The sequence below is a fragment of the Rhinolophus ferrumequinum genome, chromosome 14 (genome assembly GCF_004115265.2).
Source record: "Rhinolophus ferrumequinum isolate MPI-CBG mRhiFer1 chromosome 14, mRhiFer1_v1.p, whole genome shotgun sequence".
In the NCBI taxonomy this organism is placed as follows: domain Eukaryota; kingdom Metazoa; phylum Chordata; class Mammalia; order Chiroptera; family Rhinolophidae; genus Rhinolophus; species Rhinolophus ferrumequinum.
Genome location: NC_046297.1, coordinates 52,484,977 through 52,506,021, shown reverse-complemented (window position 1 = coordinate 52,506,021; position 21,045 = coordinate 52,484,977). Strand labels below are relative to the sequence as shown.

At 33.3% G+C, this 21,045-nt stretch overlaps 1 protein-coding gene and 1 pseudogene across 1 annotated transcript in view; one reads left to right on the top strand and one right to left on the bottom strand.

Moving 5' to 3' along the window:
* The window catches only part of CSMD3 (CUB and Sushi multiple domains 3), a 1,093,095-nt gene that overhangs the window by 614,381 nt on the left and 457,669 nt on the right, over positions 1-21,045 (top strand). The gene's annotated exons all lie outside the window — the stretch shown is intronic.
* On the bottom strand, positions 10,394-12,369 carry LOC117034172 (heterogeneous nuclear ribonucleoprotein D0-like; annotated as a pseudogene).

Here is a 21,045-nt window from a genome sequence, read left to right as displayed (position 1 = left end):
AATCGCGTTCCCATTAGGAAGTGAAGGCAAGGGAATTTTTTGAGAAAGGGAAGGGGAACAATCACATGAATAGAAGGAAGGCATTTCTATAGGTGCAGGTAAGCTAACACAGTGATGTTAATTCTAAAGAATGTTTTTAATTTCCAGTCCTGTATTCATAATGTCCGCTTCCTATTAGCTTTCCAAATAGTTGTTTGGGATACAGTGCTGCTTTTGGCTCAATCCAAAGATCATTTTGCCCAGTTTTAATTCCAAAGCTTTAAGGAGTAAGACATGCAAGGTAGTTAGTCTAGGATGGCAGCTCTGACTCCATTTTGAAGTGGATCCATTTATATTATTTTTTAAAGAAGCCTGAATTTAGTGCTTTGCTTATATTAACTCTAATTTAAACTCAATACAATTATAAAGGGGGTAGGTATTGTTACTAACCAGTTTTTGCATGATGAGGAAACTGAGGCACAGAGAGCTTAAGTAACTTGTACATGGCCACATAACTAGTAAATATTCCAAGTCAGGATTTGGACCCAGGCCATGTGATTTTAGTGTCCATGCTCCTAAATCTCCAATCTGTCCTTTCTAAGGAATTGCTGGTCATTTTTTGACCCTGCTTGATTGGTGTATCATCCCATGTTTCGGTTCTGTTTTATTTGATCTGTTGTTCTATTTTACGTTGTTTCACACTGCCTTATGAATTTCTGCTGCCCTAATTAAATTCTCCCTCTGCAAGTAACCCAATGTCAAATTATTGTAATATCATTTCTAAGATGTTGTCTTTTGCTGTAAATTCTTATAAACTTAATGCACTTCTGTACTATTCCATTTTTTGTTCATGTACAGCTTCAAAATCTCAGCTTTTCTATAATTTTTTTCTTGCACACTTTTATATATCCTTACTTTGTTTTTTTTTTCCTTTCAGGAATCCCAAAGTTTTCCATAGCGATTGAATTATCAAAGATCACTCTACCATTTATTGTACATCCCTATGAGCTCAGCCCTAATTAATTGTCTATTTCTCCGACCTCCCTTAATCTTTAAAAAAGGCTCAGAGGTTAAGGCATCATTTACATTTTGCAGTTGTTTTAAAGGTTCACTATCTCGTCCAAGGTCACAAATCTAGTAAGTGGCTGAATTGGGATTTAAACCCCCCAGTTCTAATTCCAGAGTCCTTAACTACTGCAGCTACTGCTGTGCCATTACAAAGACTGATCTCCCAAGTTAGAACGTAAGTTATGTCTCTTTGGTACTGCTTGTCCTTTTGCATTAAATTGTCCCTTGGCCATAGCAAAGTGGCCAGCTATCAAAGGAAATCACCCTTTTTAACCCTGGGGCCATGAAGAACAGCAAGAATGTTTTCTCAAGGTTTTGCTTTTACCATTTATTATCTACTGCATGATAGTTACATCACTAGTAAAGATGCTGGTTTTTAAAAATGGCAGCATAGCCCTCATTAAATTTTCTCAGATATGAGTCGCTGAGATGTCTTTAATTTTATCAGTGACTTGTTGATATTATATATATTGTTGATAATATATATATATAATTTTTAGTATCAAAATATATAATATAACTTAACAAATTTAAGTTCCTAGAAAATATAAAAAAGAAATACATATGAAAATATAAAAGAGAAATTGATTTTTGATCCTGGATGTAGAGAGAGGCCCTCTGTGCTACTCTAAGTGTTACGTTTCATCTGCCTTTACAACTTTGAACAACAACAAAAAACTGCAAGAATGCGCTTCTGAACAATTTAATCACTATTAATCTTCCCAGTGTGGAGTAACATGGCTTAGATTTAATTCAGATAGGTTACATTTTTTAATGTTACATTGTTTAATGTGTGAATTTTTTCTCAGAAAGTAAATATGTCCATGACTCCTCCCTTCCTGGTGGGAGGAGATGAGAACCTGTCTCCAATACAATTGCTGATCCTATAGAAATCTTTTCCATCCTAGGAAATTCAGCAAGGGAAGGCCAAAGGAAATGAGAGCAGTATGCGGTGGGATAGCTCACAGGCATAAAAACAACAAAATGTTGTAATTAGTGGCACAAATCACAGTTGTATAGGCAATGGAGAACTCAAAACACTCCACTGGTTTCTACCCCAAAATTATTAGCTAGTGGAGCTAGGTGGAACTGGCAATATGAAGTCGGACAATTAGGTTTGCGAACTTGTTGCAGCGATGTTGCTAACCTTGTTTGATATCAGAGGGGTTATTCATTATGAATATGTATCAACTGTACAAACAGTTTGGAAGTGCTGAAAAGGCTGCGTGAAAAAGATGAGAACAACCTGAGCTTTTTGCCAACAATTCATGGCTCCTGCATCACGACAGTGCAGCAGCTCACATGGCACTGTGTATGAAGGAGTTTTTAGCCAGTAAACAACTGTATTGGAACACCCTCCCTACTCACCTGATGTGGCCCTCAATGGCTTCTTTTTTTTTTAACTGAAGATAAAGGAAATATTGAAAGGAAGACATTTTGATGACATTCAGGATATCAAAGGTAATACAACAACAGCTCTGATGGCCATTCCAGAAAAAGAGTTCCAAAATTGCTTTGAAGGGTGGACTAGGCACTGGAGTCGGTACATAGCTTTCCAAGGGGAGTACTTGGAAAGTGACCATAGTGATATTCAACAATGAGGTATGTGGCATTTTTTCTAGGATGAGTTCATGAACTTAATTGTCTGACTTCATAGTTCCTTGATGTTCACAGTGAGCATCCACACAATATATCCAGGAGATCTATCTGATTAGAAACAAACAGTCAAGTTAAGATCTAGACGCAACAGTAGGAGCTGGCATAAACAATTAATGAGAAATTGAAATTGAAAATTGGGTGGAGGGGGCGTGAGCAAAAAGCCAGCCAGTAAGTACTCAGCCATGGTAAGCCCTGTGATAATGCTTATTGAGTGAAGAATAGTTAGGAGTCAGAAAGGACACGTGCACAGTAAATTAGGTAGGAAAACTGCAGCCTGATGCTAATGTGAAGAGCCCGGGACTGTAATCACCTACACACGGGATTTCAGTGGCTCATTTTTACATTGTCCAAGAAAAAGCATGCCCTGACTCGGGGATTTGATTTGATGAAAAAATTCAGTCTCATGCATTCAGCCACCTAATCATCATATTAACCTTGGTGTCATCCTAAACCCCTTACTTTTTTTCTTTTTTTGAAGTCCCCATATTCACTATTTCATTGATTCTTTCAGCCAGAGCCTCATGATCTCACCATTTCTTGCCTGGACATTTACAATATGTTTCCATCGGTTTTCCAGGTTTTCCTCAAAACCATCCTTTTCATTGTTCAGAGTAAATATCTGAAATATAAATCTTGACCTGTTACTTCTCCTTCATCTTATCTTTAGTGATTACCTTTTATCTCTTTAGTAAAGGCCAATATCTGTATAAAGGCATTAAATGCTCTCCATGATTAGAACTCATGACCCTACCTCCCACTTTTCCTCATTTCCCCCATTACCTATATTCACTGTATGCACCAACAATATTTCGTTTCTTGAACAAGCCATGCTATTTTCTCTCTCCCTTCCTTGTTCATCCTATACACTAGTCCTGGAATGTCCTTCCCTCACATATTATTCTGAATCTTCCTCTGCTATCCTCCTGATCAAACCAGTTACTATACCTTCCAGATTCTGAACGATTCTTCTGCACAAATACGTTTGCTCACCTATTTTGTAATGGTACCTTAATTTTCAGACTTACTAATGCAAACAGTAAATATTTTTAAATTGGTTGTTTTGAGCATATAAAAACATTAAAAAATGTAACAATACAAATTCTCCCTCAATTATTAAAAATAATTAATTTGGCTATATTCCACAAAGAGTTTCTTCACCAGTCTTGCTGTTCTTTTATTTACCATCATTACGTGATTTAATGATGCATGTTTTCAAGAAAAGTCACTATTGTGCTACAGTGTACAACAAAGATTCATCTTGAACTCATTTTAATACATCTGACAAATACCATTTACATATATAAAATGCATAGAATACAGTAGTGTAGGTTCAGAAGTGAAGGCAGAAGGAGCTGGTGCTAATGTACTTATTACGTTTTCTCTTATCTCCCCAAAGAACAAATACAAGTTGTTATCAAAGAGTATGGTGAATGTTTACGTTAAAAAAAAAAAAAATCATTCCATTAAAAAAATGTCTTTACTTCATTATACATTGTGACAATGCTCCTCCGCGTCACACATTGCTTCTGGTATGGAAATTTCTGTCAAAACATTGCAATGTATTCACGTCCTCCTTATTCACCAGATCTGGCACTGTGCAAGTTCTGGCTCTTCCCCAAAGTCAAAATGATCATGAAAGAAAATGTTTTGAATAGAGTCAGGACATCGAGGCAGCCACGACAGCCCCACTAAAGACACTCATGGAAGGGGACTTCCAGAACTGCTTCAGAAAGTGGCAAGAATTATGGGATAAGTGTGTTCGAAGTGAGGGGAAGACTTTGAGGGGGATTAATAGTGATATGTCTTTTACTGTAGTAATCTTTTTTAATTTAAACATTCACTGTATTTTTATTATACCTCATGTATATATAATGACTAAATTATATTAATTCATTTCTAATAATAAAATAAAAGATTTGATAAATCTCTCAAGGATAACTACTTACACATGAGAACTTTTTAAGAGAAATAACGAATGAAAAGAGACTAAATACACATAGTTGCCAAATTTACCATTGAGCATAAATATGGTAAATTAAAATTTTAAGGAAATATTTGATATACACTTATTTTATTGAAGAGTAAGAGGTAAAATTAGACTCATTTGCTTTAATCTAAGTATAAGGTCATTAACTTTTGGGAGAAAAGTAACTTGTCTTGATCTAGAAACTTACTCTTTGGGATATTTTTCTTCTTCTTTGCCTTATTCTGATTTTGATGTTTTCATTAAATCTTCAAATAAAAAGAACTTTATATTGATTATTTATAGAAAAACATTAACAGGAAGTGTTTTAAATTTTGCTTACAAATGAAATTGTTCTTTACAGTCATTCAGCAAATGCTTTAAATCTCTTCTACTAAGCAAATATAACAATGGAAGCCATGGATGTATTGTAGAAAACATTTTTTTCCCCATTAAAATTGACATTTCTTAGTTCATTTCAACAGCATAGAATTTGCTGAAATGTAACTTGCATTACTTTTGTTGGAAATGGTTATTTTAAAAGTCATGTAGAAAAGTAAGCTATTACATTAGACCACTAATAAATTCATTGATGATAGGAAAAAAAAGTTTAAACCTTCAGGGAAATTCAATATTTTCATCTACCTATAAACTAGAAGGAAAAGACTTAATTGAAATTTTGTAAAATGTGGGACTGCTAGTGAGAAAAAAAGAAAAAATAAAGAGTTTCATGTGTCCTTGGGAAAAATCAGAGAAGCATCTATGCTTCGTAATCCTGTCCAGTCAAATGTAAATTACTGCAACACTTTGAATGTAATATAGTTGCCACATGAAACAGGATTATTCTCAATAACCAAAACTATATTTCTGTTAATTTTATAGCAAAACAGTAAGTAATGTAAAAATTAAATATAATAGCAAACATTTCCATTTTATTCTAATACATATAATACACATAAAACAACATATAATACACATAGTTTCTTTAGACTCAAAATAGAAGTAAATACATATTCTTCTTTTTTTGTCCAGGATGTATTATTTTAGCATCTGGATCTAAAGTGGTCAGATAGATAACATGTTATTCTTTGGATAAAAGGGTCATGCTGGTAAATTTGAAATAATCTTTGTGCTATTAATAAAATACAGAGAGGGGGTAAAAAGGAGAAAAGTTTACTGTTAATTTTGCTGAACATAGTTGATAGAATTTTTCTCTATGTCCTGTATCTCTTACCTTCTTATTGAGCTCCATATAAGTTAATATTTTCATCAGATTATACCACAAATCTTCAGCCAACATGTTAAAATGAACTTTTTTACATTTCATTAAAATCTTATTTTCATATTTTCTTTTTTGCCCTCTGATAATGACTCACTATCTACACTGCTACTTAACCTAGAAACTTCAGAATCATCTTCCATTCTACCTCCTATCCGTTCTTTTTTTAATTTTATATTGAAGCAATCCCTTCTCTCAGAAAGAGTACTATATCCTTATTTCAGCCACTTATTACTATTATTTTTGTACTTGACTCTCTATAATCTTCTCACTGGTCTCTCCCTAGTATAAACATCCATTCCAATTTATCTTTATAAAGCACAAAGTTGATCATGTAATTCCCTGCCCTGTTAACAAAAGCCAGCCAAAAACCAACCAACCAATCAACAAAAAAAACAAAACAAAACAAAAACAAAAATGTGGATGACTTTGTATGGATTATACAACATGGAATCAATTTAGAGAATCAATTTCATATAGTATATAACAAAGTATAAACTTCTTGGTATACCATATTAGATCCTTTGTGATTTGCTTTGTACTTACTTTCAGGGTGTTTACCAAAAAAATGGACAACAGTGAATCTGGCAATTTAATTAAATGAAAAAGTCAGGTAAATAGCTTTATTTCTTAACTGCACGCAGTTCAAGAAATTGGCAATTCACCTCTATAGCTCCCAGCACATTTAGGATACTACCATGGACAGGACAGCTGTTTGATCATATGTGTTTGAATGGAACCATCTAGTCCAATATTCTTTATTTATATATGATAATACAAATTCTTTGAGAGGTATAAGAATTTGCCCAAAATAGATGAAAGGACCTGAACTAGTTTTCAAGTCTCTTTAAGCACAGTAATATATATCTGCTACCTCTTTCTAATAACTAAAAAGACGATGCAGATAATTTTGTTGTTGTTGTTAACAAGAATTTTACTAAATAAAGTAGTTCTAAGTTCAGAAATAACAGTGCATATGGTGATAGAACATAATATTGTGATAGCATATCTATTCTACATTTGATTAATATATAGAGGGCAAAGAAACGAGAATGCCATCTGGTAGTAATTTACACAAAACAGATGTATTAAATGATCTCTATTGTTAAAAGAAGGTAATCCAGAAGGTTGAGGTTGATACTATAACTTTTCAAGCATAAGATCATATTAAAGGTGAACGAATATAAATGTACTGTTGCCCACATAGTTCACCTTGTGAACTATAATAAAACATTCATCTTTAAGGTATTAGGCTGCAGTCAAATAGAGTTTCACTGACAATACAGTCGATTGATTATAAATACCACAAACTAGGCATACATATACACATACGTGGACCATGGTGTATTAATACTGTAGTACCTGTGTACAGATGATACATAAGTAAATATGGAAGCATGCTCAAAAATGTTTCACCAATAGAAATATATAATCAAAAAATATATCTTATTGTTGTACACATGTGAACTAAACACAGAAAATAAAAAAGACTTTTTTTGTAAGTATGTTTAAGAACTTCCTAAATTACTTTGCTACACAATTACAGGAGACAGACTTTTGGCAAGTATCAATGTCTTAATTTATATTTAGCTATAAGCAATAAAGAGGTAACATTCATCATGAAAAATATTTCCAGATTTTATCTCTGGTATAGATTTCAGTAGTTTACTTTGAAGACAAAAATGTTGTTTGATTCCCAAGTCAGACAGTAAAAGAAAAAGGATTGAAAAGACTAAATCACGTAAATGAAGTGAAAACATTTTTTACGTATATTTATAAACATATATTTGTTTACATGCTTTACAATGTATTTATAACATTGAAATTAACAATTTCGTTGTGCACTTCAAGCCAAACTTAGAGTCAATTTATTTAAGGATTCCATTGGTGATCTCCTTTTTTTGGTGAGTGATAAGGCATTTCTATTCAGCAGAATGTTTAATGAGAAATAAATGAAACTGTAACATGGTCCCACCAGTAAGTAAATCTCAAGTTGGCTCCATGTTAGTAAATAAATTAGAAAAATCGACAAGGTGATTTGAAGGTTTCCCCTGACAAATTGAAACAGACATTGCAGCTGCTTCTTTAAAAAAACACTGATTAGTCTTCTACTTTTTTCTTATGGACATTCCTGTACTAGCAAAGCCCATTCGTAGAAGGTGCGTCTCTGGGGAGAAGTTTATTTGAATAATCGCACCTTTACAATGGACAATATTGTCCTGTATTGTGGTTTTAAAAAGAAGAGATATTTCCAACAACAGCTACTATTTTCAGTGTCTTTTACGACTCTGAAATCAAACCAGAACACACTGAAAGTAGAACTGTTGTGGGTCCACTGAGCCATCCTTCTGAAAGAGCAGCACTGGTCTGGCTATTCCTGCTTAAGATGGAGATGAATACGGGAGATTTTGGTGGAAATACAACTACAAAAATATAAAAACACCTTAAATTACAAATTGCTTTTAAAACTCATCCAAGTTCAAGAAGAAATGTACCTATGGAAACAATTTTATCTGTACAATATCTTGTTTGACCCCAAAACAATGCAATAGATGCCACTAATTTAATGGCCTTCAATTTCCATTAGCAAATATTTGAATACTTTTTGTTAATGCATGATTAACATTTATATGTAATAGCTTTTAATAGAAGTTATGAACTAAGCCTTTTAGTTATTAATGATTTAACATTTAGGTGTAGAGCTATGGATTAAAAGGAAATAAATGGACATATTTCATGTTTTCCCAAATAACTGAAATCACGTGTCTTCCCGAGATCATTTAGTCTATCCTCACAGAGGGGATGGGCGATCCTACCCTCCACCCCGACTTTACTTACAGACTAAAAGACAGACTTATGCATTCATCTACCTATGTTAGATAAAAAGTTTTACTCCTGAAAATTTTGACCTAGACTCTGTATGTTATATTGGTTGTTATTTCTAGGCATGTCATAGTCTCAACATTTGTAAGAAAATTGATGATGGAATAATGTCTTATGGAGGGGACACAGATAAGAGGTATTTGTGGGAAAGCAGTGAGTGCAATTGTTAGGAGTTTAGTATTGGCATCAGGTGGCCTGATTTGGATTCCAATACTATTTTCAGTGTGACATTCAAAGTTACTTATTTTGCCTCAGTTTTTTTCTTTTTTTAATCTGTAATCTGAGGTTAATACTAGTAAGTTGTAATGCTGTTGAAATGAGCACATTTAAAAGTATTTAGAAAAGTGCCTGACACAACATAAAATAAGTAGTAGCTATTATTGAGAGTGATAATTATGACTACAAGACACAATTTTGCTCAAAAATAGGATTTCTTTCAGTCAAAACTTTATCTTGACTATGGAAATTACAGTGAATAGTGGAAACATCATTAAGAGGCTGAGCAAATAACAGTTTTTATAATAATGGTTTGAAAAAATCAATTTAGAGCTTGCAAATTGAAATGCATAAGGCACTCTATATATTAATCAAATGCAAAATAGATATGCTATCACAATATTATGTTCTATTACCATGTGCAATTGTTATTCAATAGTTACTTTTTTTTAAAGCACAGTATACATTTCTTTAATCTTCCCTCACCATTTGAATATCTATGGAGGGGGGTAAGTCTACCACAGCACTAAAAATCTTTAATTAGCTGTGTTTCTATTATGATTCACATTATTTTCTTAGTTCTTATTTTTACTTAATGGAAGCACAAAACATGAAGTATCTGTGCAAAGGGGTTTCTTGCACATTTATCCAGATTTGTTAGAAAAGTACAATACATATTAAGCAAAAACTGGGCATTGGGACAGTATGCATATAAATCTTAATGGCTACATTCGTATTAAAACATCCAACAAACAAATTAACTACATTAAGTCATTTCCAATTTGGACAGGGAAGTCACACTGTGGCAAAAATTAGATTTTTACTAAAAACATTTCAAATTTCACTGCAATCTTAACCATGTCCTCAATTTAGACAAGGATTACTATTTTCCAAATTTGTGCTTCTACCAACTCGATTCCATGACCAAAAAAAAAAAAAATTATATTCCTCAAACTTTTGTATTCTGATGATAAAAGAGCACCAATGCATTTTTATACAAGAATGATTTATTTAAAAACCAGTAAGACACTATTACATCATGACATTGTCACATTAGGCTTTTACACAAGACTGGCTCTGCAAAACTGGAGAGGCGGGGTATAAAACACAAATTGATTCTGAAGCATAGCAATTAAGAAATGAAACAATGAAAGCAAATTTCTTTTAATGAGAACTCAGAATTAAACTTCAGAGGGACTCAATGTCATACTTCCATTGAGGATCTTGATACAAAAAATTTAGTTTGAACTGCTATTAGCAGGTGGCAGGAGCCGCCTTCAAATAAATCTTCAAATTGGAAAATACTGATTCACCACCTGTTGGGGATTAGTTGCAAATGGAATAATTTAGTATGGTTTATAGCTATTCTGAAGACCACCTCACTTGGATGCTTTCCCACAACCACTCTACTGGTCACCATTTCTTCCATGAGCGCAGTCAGCCTGCAAATCCTCCTCTGGACCCCCCACTGCTACTGTTGCTGATACTGTTCCTTCAACATGGCAACTCTGATGTCACATTTACCAAGACCAACATTGTGGTATTTCTTTTCCATTATTGTCTTTACTGGTTCCTCTTCCTTCAGAGTAATAAAGTAGAATCCACATCTCCTATTGGTCTTGTCCATGGGAAGCTCTATGTATTCCCTCTCACCAAAATCTCAAAGTACTGTCTTACTTTCTCTTCAAGTGAATCTGGGGAAAGGCCGCCAACAGAAAAATTGTTAACGGGCTCTTTTGTTTTCATGACTTTGGCCCATTTAGGATCAATCACCTTCCCATTTAATTTATGTTCTTTCTAATACATGACCTTATCTACACACTCTGACTCTTTAAATAGCACAAAGCCAAAACCCCTTGATCACCCTGTGATAGGATCTAACTTCAGAGGGCAGTTTACAACTTCACCGAATTTGGAGTCGTCCTTTGGATCTTTCTTTGTAGTGTCCCAGCTAAGGCCTCCTATAAATATTTTCCATTCTTTCCGCTGTACCCTCGCTGCTGCAGAGTGTCGTGGGGAGGAGTTTAAATGGCCTTCAACCTCCTTGTTCTTACTTCAATAGTTACTTTTTAAACATTGCCGACAAAGATATAATAGCAACCACATAGAATTTATAAGATCAGTTCTGCATAATTCAATGTAATGTAAATTAAGTAAATTCACCATTAGGATTTTATCAGTTAAAAACCTGAGTTCAGATCCTAGTAGAGTATCTTCATAAGACACATTATAACTAATTGCTATCAAGATATAACTGACCTTTCTGTAGTACAGAGAGCTTCTTCCAGAAAGAATCATCAGACATGTGACATCTGTTCCATTTAATATAATGGGCAAATCCTTCTTTTATCTCAGAGCTGTTTACTTCATTGATTTTGTCCTTCTTCCTGAAAATCGGAACCACTAGGGATTCTGATGAATTCCTTTAGTTGTACATTAAGACCTTTATCACTAACTTTCCTTAGCAAAACAAATATATCTACAAGATAGATAAATAATAGATAGACAGACAGATAGATAGATAGATAGATAGATAGATAGATAGATAGATAGATAGATAGATAGATAGATATAGATATCGACAACAATCATGTGCACTTAAAGTAACAACTTGTTCTCCTTTAATAATCTCTTTAAATAAAACATCTTTTCTTAAACTTTAATGTAAAAAATAAACAAAAAAGTCACTGAGATGCTAATCAAAAACCTGTAGAATGATGCGATGCATTATTATCCATTGTGTTAGTATGCTAAAATCTTGCTACATTTTTTAAGTTGAAATAAATAAATGAGTAGGGTCAAAATATGAGAATGCTTACCAGATGTAAAATCAAAGATACAATAAAAAAAACTTCAAGACACTCTTATCACAATTTAAAAAAAACAAAACTGAATTTTGCATTCCAATGTAGCATGTGTACAATTCAGATCATAATGCCAAGGCAATTATGTTATTAATTGATTGTTTTCTAAGAAAAGCAGATGGCAAAATATATTATTGGGAATTTTTCTTAGACTTCGTATTTCTGGAGTGTGTTCTTCCATGAAGAATTAAAACAAATTAGTGAAATGGCTCCCAGGTCGAGTTACTTGAGGGAGAAATGTCTTTCTGTCCCCACATGAGTGAAATTTTGCTATTCTAGATTTATTTTTTTCAATAACAACTTAATTTTTACAGTAATCCTATTAGGAACACTTGAAATAGTTTTAAATTATCGTAAGATTTATTTGGGTACCAGAGAAACAGAAAGCTCTGCAGCCGGTTTTACATCCATTGGGAGCCATCTCTTGCAAGTTTGATGGGCAGTTGTAAGACATGCATGGTGTATATACTTGACAAAGGACCAATACTGTGTGTGTGTGTGTGTGTGTGTGTGTGTGTGTGTGCGCACAAAATTATAGTTGACATTCAATATCATTTTATGGTAATTTCAGGTGTACAGTGAAGTGGTTAGGCATTTATATAATCTACGGAGTGATCCCCAGATAAATCCAGTACCCATCTGACACCCTACATAGTCTTTACAACATTATTGATTATATTCCCCACACTGTATTTTACATCTCCGGGACTATTTTGTGACTACCAGTTTAAACTTCCTAATCCCTTAGCCTTTCTTACACATCCCTCCACCCCCGCTCATGTAGCAACCATCAGTTTGTTCTCTGTATCTATGAGTCTATTTCTGTTTTGTTTGCTCATTTAAATTCCACATATAAGTGAGATCATATAGTATTTGTCTTTTTCAGTCTCACTTATTTCACTTAGCATAATATCTTGTAGGTCCATCCATGTTGTTGCAAATGGTAAGATTTCATTCTTTTTGTGGCAGAGTAATACTCCATTGTATAAATGTACCACAATTTCTTTATCCAGTCATCTATTCATGGGAATTTCAGTTATTTCCATATCTTGGCTATTGTGAATAACAATGCAGTAAACATAGGGATGTGTATGTATGTATGTGTGTGTGTGTGTGTATATATATATATATGTTATATATATATGTTATATATATTTGTTATATATATGTGTGTATATATATACATATATATACATATATATATAGGTTTGTTTTGTTTTGTTTTTTGATTTTTCAAATTGGTGTTTTGAGTTTCTTTGGATAAACACCCAGAGGGGAATTGGTGGGTCATATGGTAGTTCTGTTTTTAATTTTATGAGGAACCTCTATACTGTTTTCCATACCAGCTATACCAATTTGCAATTCCAGCAACAGTGCTCAAGGGTTCCCTTTTCTCCACATCCTCTCCAGCACTTGTTGTTTTTTGATTTATTGATGATGACTACTCTGACAGGAGTGAGATGATACCTCATTGTGGTTTTTATTTGCATTTCTCTGATGATTAGTGATATTAAGTATCTTTTCATATCTCTATTGTCCATATATATGTCCTCTTGGAGAAATGTCTGTTCAGAGCCTCTACCCATTTTTTAATTGGCTTGTTTGTTTTTTTGGTTTTGAGTTCTATGAGATTTTTAAAAATTTTGGACATTAACGCCTTACCAGATGTATCATTGGCAAATATCTTCTCCCATTCAGTAGGATGCCTTTTGTTGTTTTCCTGATGGTTTCCTTTCCTGTGAACAAGCTTTTTAGTTTGATGTAATCCAATTTGTTTATTTTTTCCTTTGTTTCCCTTGCCTGAGGAGATATATCAGTAAAAATATTACTCAGTTAATGTCTGAGACTTTGCTTCTCATATTTTCTTCCTGGAGTTTTATGGTTTCAGGTCTTACATTTAAGTCTTTAATCCATTTTAACTTTATTCTTTATATGGCATAAGAAGGTGCTCCAGTTTAATTTTTTGAATGTATCTATCCAGTTTTCCCGGAACCATTTATCAAACAGATTGTCTTCACCCCAATGCAAATTTTTGCTTCCTTTGTCATAGATTAAATGACTATATATGAATGGATTTATTTCTGGGCTCTCTATTTTGTTCCGTTGATCTATGTGTCTGTTTGTATGCCAGTACCATGCTGTTTTGATTACTATAGCCTTGTGCTCAGGTTTATTTCTAGGCTCCATTCTGTTCAATCTGTGTTTTTCTGTTAATTCTATCCTGATTTGATTACTGTATCTTTGAAATATAATTTGAAATCAGAAAGCATGATGTCTCCAACTTTGTGGTTTTTTTCTCAAGATTACTTTGGTTATTTAAGTCTTTTGTGGTTCCATATAAATTATAAATTGTGGGATACTGATTCCTTTCTTAACATCACAGTATGCCATTCTTATGCCATGCTAGTCTATGATTAGATTTTGTTTTGTTTTTGTGACAAAGACCATCCTCTGCATCTGCCCCTGTTCTTGAAGAAAGCTCATTCTTAGTATCTTCTTTATTATTGAATATCAGCAGATTGGTTTTGTTCAACGTACTTGTAAATTTCTTATGAAAAAAATATTACTGTGTATTTTCATTCCTTTCTATTTATGACGCCCAATAGTTTATCACCTGATCCTCTTCCCTGAGTGTACTCTAATCTTCTTTTTGTAGCATTCTGCAATACTTTGTGATTACCAGAGAAATATTTTAGTTATCTTTTGGTGGGAAGAAAACTGTTGGTAGGTCCTGAGATTTAATAATCAGAGCTACAAAAGACCTATCCATTCCCCTGTCTGAATCAGAGAGTGTGATTCTTCAAATATAAAGCCACTTAGTACCCTCCCCCAACACAAGCTTCAGTAATTGAGGCATATGCTGTCTCTCTATTGCACAATAATATTTATTTATTGAATAAAATTAGTACTACAATGTTTCTTTTGTCCAAAGATAGACTAACTCTATCTTTTAATGTGTAGATGATTGGAGAAAGAAGATGTGGTCCATATATACAATAGAATATTACTTGGCCGTAAAAAATAATGAAATTTTACCATTTGTAACAACATTGATGGACCTAGAGGGCATCATGCTAAGTGAAATAAGTGAAACGGAGGAAGACAAATACCATATGACCTCACTTATATGTAGAAACTAAAGGACAACATAAATAAACAAACAAAACGTAAATAGATTCATAGATGCAGGGAACAAGCTGATGGTTGTCAGATGAGAGAGGAGACTGGGGGCAGGGTGAATAAGATGAAGAGAGTAAGAAACACAAATGGGTAGTTACAAAAATTGCCATGGAGATACAAAGTACAGCATAGAGAATATAGTCAATGATGTTTCAACAATTATGTGCCAGGTGGTTACTGGACTAAATGGGGGGATCACTGCATAAATTATGTAAGTATCTAACCACCATGTTATGCATCTGAAACTAATATAAAAATAATATTGAATGTCAGCTGTAACTGAAAAAAGATAATAAACACATTCGCATACACGCACGTACACAAGGTAAAGAAAAAATGTTTTGATGTTATTGTTGTTTTTACTATTTCTCCCAAAAGCCTTTAGGACCCTTTTCCAAGGGAAAAGAACTAGAGGAGGGTGAAGGCCTCCAGTTTCTATTGCAGATTTTGGATTGGGGTTATTTTTTCCTCCTCCTTTTTTATTTGTGATAAATCCTTACAAAATCAACCTCAAAGATTGTATGTGTAATATAGCCCTCCTCTGTAACCATCATTACGTTTACATTGTTGTTTAATGTAGACAGCATGGTAATATAACTAGTATTTGTTCATATTACTAAGACTGATAGTTGAAATAGATACCCCTTCACTTCACATTGTAACATCCAACATATATTTAACTCTGTCCTTTTTTGCTATTTATTTAAACATAATTATGTTATTTTCACTTGCAAATTAGAGCAAAAGATAATTTTGTTGAAAATATAATTAATAAAACAATACATTTTAATACTTTTGCTAGCAACTGTGTGATAAATAATGACTCAGCAGAAGCCCATCAGAATGTACTATTTGGCTTCAATCAAGCCCAGTACATGTCAATAGTAAAATATTTCACATTATTTAGTTAATTTATGACTTTCTTAAAGACTGAGGTTAAAATTATTATTTTTTAAACTAAATACCCAATTTCAAAGGGATTTTTTCCCATTTATTTTCAGTAAAAAGAATATGAAATTGTAGTCTGCCCCTGTTCTGCCATTAATTCAGTTGCCATCTATTACAAATTATGTTTAACAAAAGCTGGGAATTTGTCCTGTTAAGTATAACAATGACTGACCTAGAATATGTAGTCAATGAATACTCATTGAATGAATAGTTTTCTGGGAAAATGCAACACTCATGGTCTAAATTTCCTTTTCTTTAATAAGTAGGAATTGAATTTGGGATATCCAGGATTAATATTCAAATATTTGTCTGATAAAATCATAAAAATAGTCTAAGACTCTGTTCTTGGACCTAACAACTGAAAAATACATTTTTAGAATTCTTTTTCTCTATATAATCAAGTAAATGGAATTAGTTTAATACAAATGAAAATAAACTTATCTCTGCATTTGGTTTCTATTAAGCTTTTCAATTTGTAGATACACACATGCAAAATTACTTTTTATGTAGTGTCTTTAAATATAAGTCTATCCAGGAGAATAGAATTTTTGGAGATGAAAAATTAAGCCTGAAAATTATGTTGCTCTTCCTTCTCCATCATTATGATATATATATATATATATATATATATATATATATATATATATATATATATACACACACACACACACACACACACACATACACACACACATATATACACGTATATATATGTATATACATATATGTGTGTGTGCATATATATATATATATATATATATGTAATTAATAACCTAGCTATTCTTAAGGAGTACTCCTTTTAGTTGTGTTATGGAAAAACATGTTAAAAATCTGTGCAAAACTCACTGTGGATTGATTTATTGTAGATTACTGGTACATTGGGAATGGAGGGTGAATTTCTAAAACAAGAATTTTTTGAAGGTAGGAGGGCAAATCAAATAACTAAATTTTTAGGCAACTGAGTTAGGAAAACAAAATCAAAAAATTATAAATGCATTCAAATTATAGAACTTTGAGAAGAAATTATTTTGATGAAGACTTATTCATTCTAGTTATCATCTTTCAAGTTATTAATGATATGATTAGTTATTCTCTGGCTCCTGATGATTAAACAATTACTTTCATATTTCACATTATAAAACAATTACTACTATAGGTAAGGGAGTTGAAATTTTTTATTAAAGATTTATTTTGCCAAATAGATTAGAAATTAGATCCCAAAATTAGATCAATATGAATTTATGTAGAAATTTATAACTGAACAGAGTGATTTATTTTATAGATGAGTAATTAATAGTATAATGTCAACTGACTCCCATCTTGATATTTATTTTGTTTATTCTTACATTCAATCAAAGCTTAAACTTTGAGAAATCTTTGGACCATCCCTTTCTTTCACATTAACAAGTGATTATTTTTCCTCTTTTGTAATGTTTTATATTTTCCCCTATTTTTTACGTTTTCATGGCAACTACTCAAGTGTTTGTCTCAAATAAAGCTTTACTTTCTGTGTTAGACAAAAATATAAGTGTGTCCTGGACATGCTAATGTAATGACATTTATTCAAATAGACATTTTAAAAATGTTTTTTTCAATATGTATTTAAGTGTTTAAAGAAACTGACATTTGTTGTACTCAGTATAAGTTTCACACCACAAACATGTATGCAAGAAATCTTATCTGACTTTTCAAAAAAATTCATCTGTTGAACGGCCAGACAGTTCGATTTATTTATCATTATTAAGAATTCCTACTCTCCATTGCCCCATTCTCTGAGTAGTATGAATGTACTGGCAAGCTTTCTTAGAATAGAATATTTTTGGAAGATAATCTGTATTTGTTCTACATGTTTTGGCCACCATTAATATATTTGTTAAATAAGCTAACATAGTCACTAGCTGCAGAATTATGGTATTAATGCCAGTCTTTGAAAAGAGACAGATTTGCTGAAGCAAAATCCTTTGATCGCAGGTTAAGTATCATAAGTATTCCACATAAACCCATCTCCACAGAGGTCCTAAATACATCTTTGATTTTTCGCCCTCTCTCCTCAAGGATCAGGTGTATATTTCAGTCTTAACAATTATTATCTTACACTATTTTCTAGTTTCTCTTTACAGCCAAGCTCCTCAGGAAAACACTATCTGTATTTGATATTGCTACATCCCCTTCTTTTGTTCCAATTAGGATTTCCCCATCACTACTTCAATGAAACTGCTTCCTTCAAAGTCATCATTGATCATTGCCTTGCCATATCCAACTGTAATTCATTGGTCCTTGTCTTCCTTTTCCTCTGGACAGCATTTGACACAATTGACAATTCCTTCTTTCTTAAAACACTTTTTTTCCTAAATTTTGCTTTTAAATTGCTAAATTATATTTTCCAGAAACTATTCTAACTTTCTTGCAACCTTACTGATATTCCTTTTCAGTATTCCTTTAATGAAATCTATTCCACTTTTTAATGATGGAAGACCTCAGGAATTTCCTTTTCTTCTGTACTATACATATATCTAGTACTGTCAACTACTATGTATTTGTTGTTAAACCCCAAATAAATGTCCCCAGCTCTAATATTTCCCGTAAATTCCAGACTCACACACCCAAGTGTCTACTTAATGTCTCAACTTTGGTACTTAATGTGTGCCTCATTATCAGGATCCCAAGGGAATGATCCTTTTCCACCCAAAACTTGTTTCACTCCACTTGTTGTTCAGGCAAAATTCCCTGAAGTGATTGTTGACTCCTCTTTTTCTCTCACGCTCTATGTCTAATACATTGGGAAAGCACGATAATGTAGGAGAGACAGGTGAAATTTCTGGAGTGATGTCTTGAACTAGATGACAGGAAACGTGATCCCTTATGCAAGTTGAGTGATTGGCCTCAGATAGAAGCAAGGATAATTCATTCATCGCAATGGGAAGGAAGGGAGAGAAAACCTGGCAGACAAAAGTAGGTTGATGGATTTTGTGGTAGGCAGATATGGAAGTTGCTTTCTGACAGTGGCATACCAAGGGAAGAGTAGTGGAAGTGATCATGGTATGGACATATCCTGAAAAAAAATAATGAATCCAACTAAAAGTATTTTTGTTTGCTTTTAATTTTCACCAAGCACCACTGGTACTTCGAAACAATGTCAGATATATATCTAAACAAAGTCATATATATATATATATATATATATATATATATGACTCATACATATACATATATATATATATGACTCATACATATATATATGTATGTGTCATACATATATATATGTATATGTATACACGCGCACAGAGATAGATAGATAGACATAGATATATATTAGATATATAGATATCTATATAGATATATAGATATACCTTTGGTCTAAGTTTTGAATCAGAGATTAACCACCTTTTTTTCTGTTAAGAGCCAGGTAGTAAGTATTTTAGGCTTTATAAGCCATAGATAGCACATTAATGATTGAGCACGGCTGTATCCTAATAAACCTTTGTTTACAAAAACGGGCAGCATGCTAGATTTGGTCATGAGCCATAGTTACTACCTTCTATTTTAATCAGCTGTCTGTAACAGGAACAGACTCCTTCCTATTGCTCTGCCCTTGGTAGTGGTATCGCTCTCTTCTGGTTGTTGCTGTTTCCTCAGTGAAAAAATAGAATTATGTAAGAGTGAGAAAGAGGAGATGATATAGAAAAACTGAAGAGAGAGTTGCTACATAGGAAGGAATCACTGAAAACAGTGAGAAAGTGGATGGACCAGGAAAAAATGTGATTGCCCGGCAGTGTTAAGGGCCCTCTTGTGTTTATTGGTTATAAACGTCAACTATGAGGCAGTTAGCCTAATTTAAGGTGTGTCTCCAGCCACATTTAGCTTAGTGTATATTGATGTATATTGTATCTTCATGTATACTAAAATTTGAATTTAACCAGACCTAGGATTTTTCCCAAAAAGAACAAAATGGAGCAAGATGCAGACAAAGAAGTTGAGGAAGTGTGCAAAGAAATGGTCATAATGTCAGTCTGAAATGAAGGAACTGAAAACACGTTGCAGCCATCATGGACCAGAAAGAATGACCTAGAAAGACAGGGAATGATTTTGGAGAATAAGATTATGAACTTGAACAATTAGGGGGTATATATGCCAGTAAAATGTAGTTTTGCGATTGACTATGGAAATGAATGACTGAGGTGGAGTAGAAGACAGATTCATTAAAAGTGAGGAGTTTGAAAGTTTCTTGAGTAGACTGTCCATGTGGATATTGAAATCACCTAAAAGAATCACTGGAGATGTGTAGGGAAGAGAAGGGGAAGGGAGGGGAAGGCAAGGGAAGGGAGGAGAGGGGAGGGAAGGGGAGAGGTGAGGACAAGGGAGGGGAGGGGAGGGGAAGTGAGGAAAGGGGAGGAGAGGAGAAGGGAGGGGAGGGGAGGGGAGGAAACTTAGAGGAGTGTCTGGAAACTTGTTAGTGGCATGAGGAGAGGTAGCTGATGGTAGGGACCAATATCTATCATGTGATGCAAAGGAATCTCTATCCTCCAACTTCTTTCCTTCCAATTCAAGGGCAGTATAGCACAAATTCTTCTGTTGATTTATATTTTCAGACACAAAAACCAGGGGGGAAAAGGATTATCTTTAGGTAGCTTTTCTTTATAGCCTTGTTCATAAATGAGTTTAGGGCAATAGAATACAAATTATACAATTGTAATAGAGAGGGATAATTATACTATAAATAGCATATGTAATTATTCTGTTAGATTATTAATAAAACTTTTTATAAAGAAAGAAACACATATTATATCAAACAGGCTCAGTGTAAGAAAAAGCCACTGTAGATATTTTAAGGAGAATTTTAATAAAGTAAATTAAGTCTTCAAAATTTGTAGAGAAGTTAGAGGGGCAGGCTGGATATGGTCCTTCAGGAATGAGTGCCAGCATGCTACATGGGTAGCTACTAACTATCACATTCAAGAAGATAGGCAATTAAGTGGTCCCTCTGAAACCACGAAGGGTAGAGACAC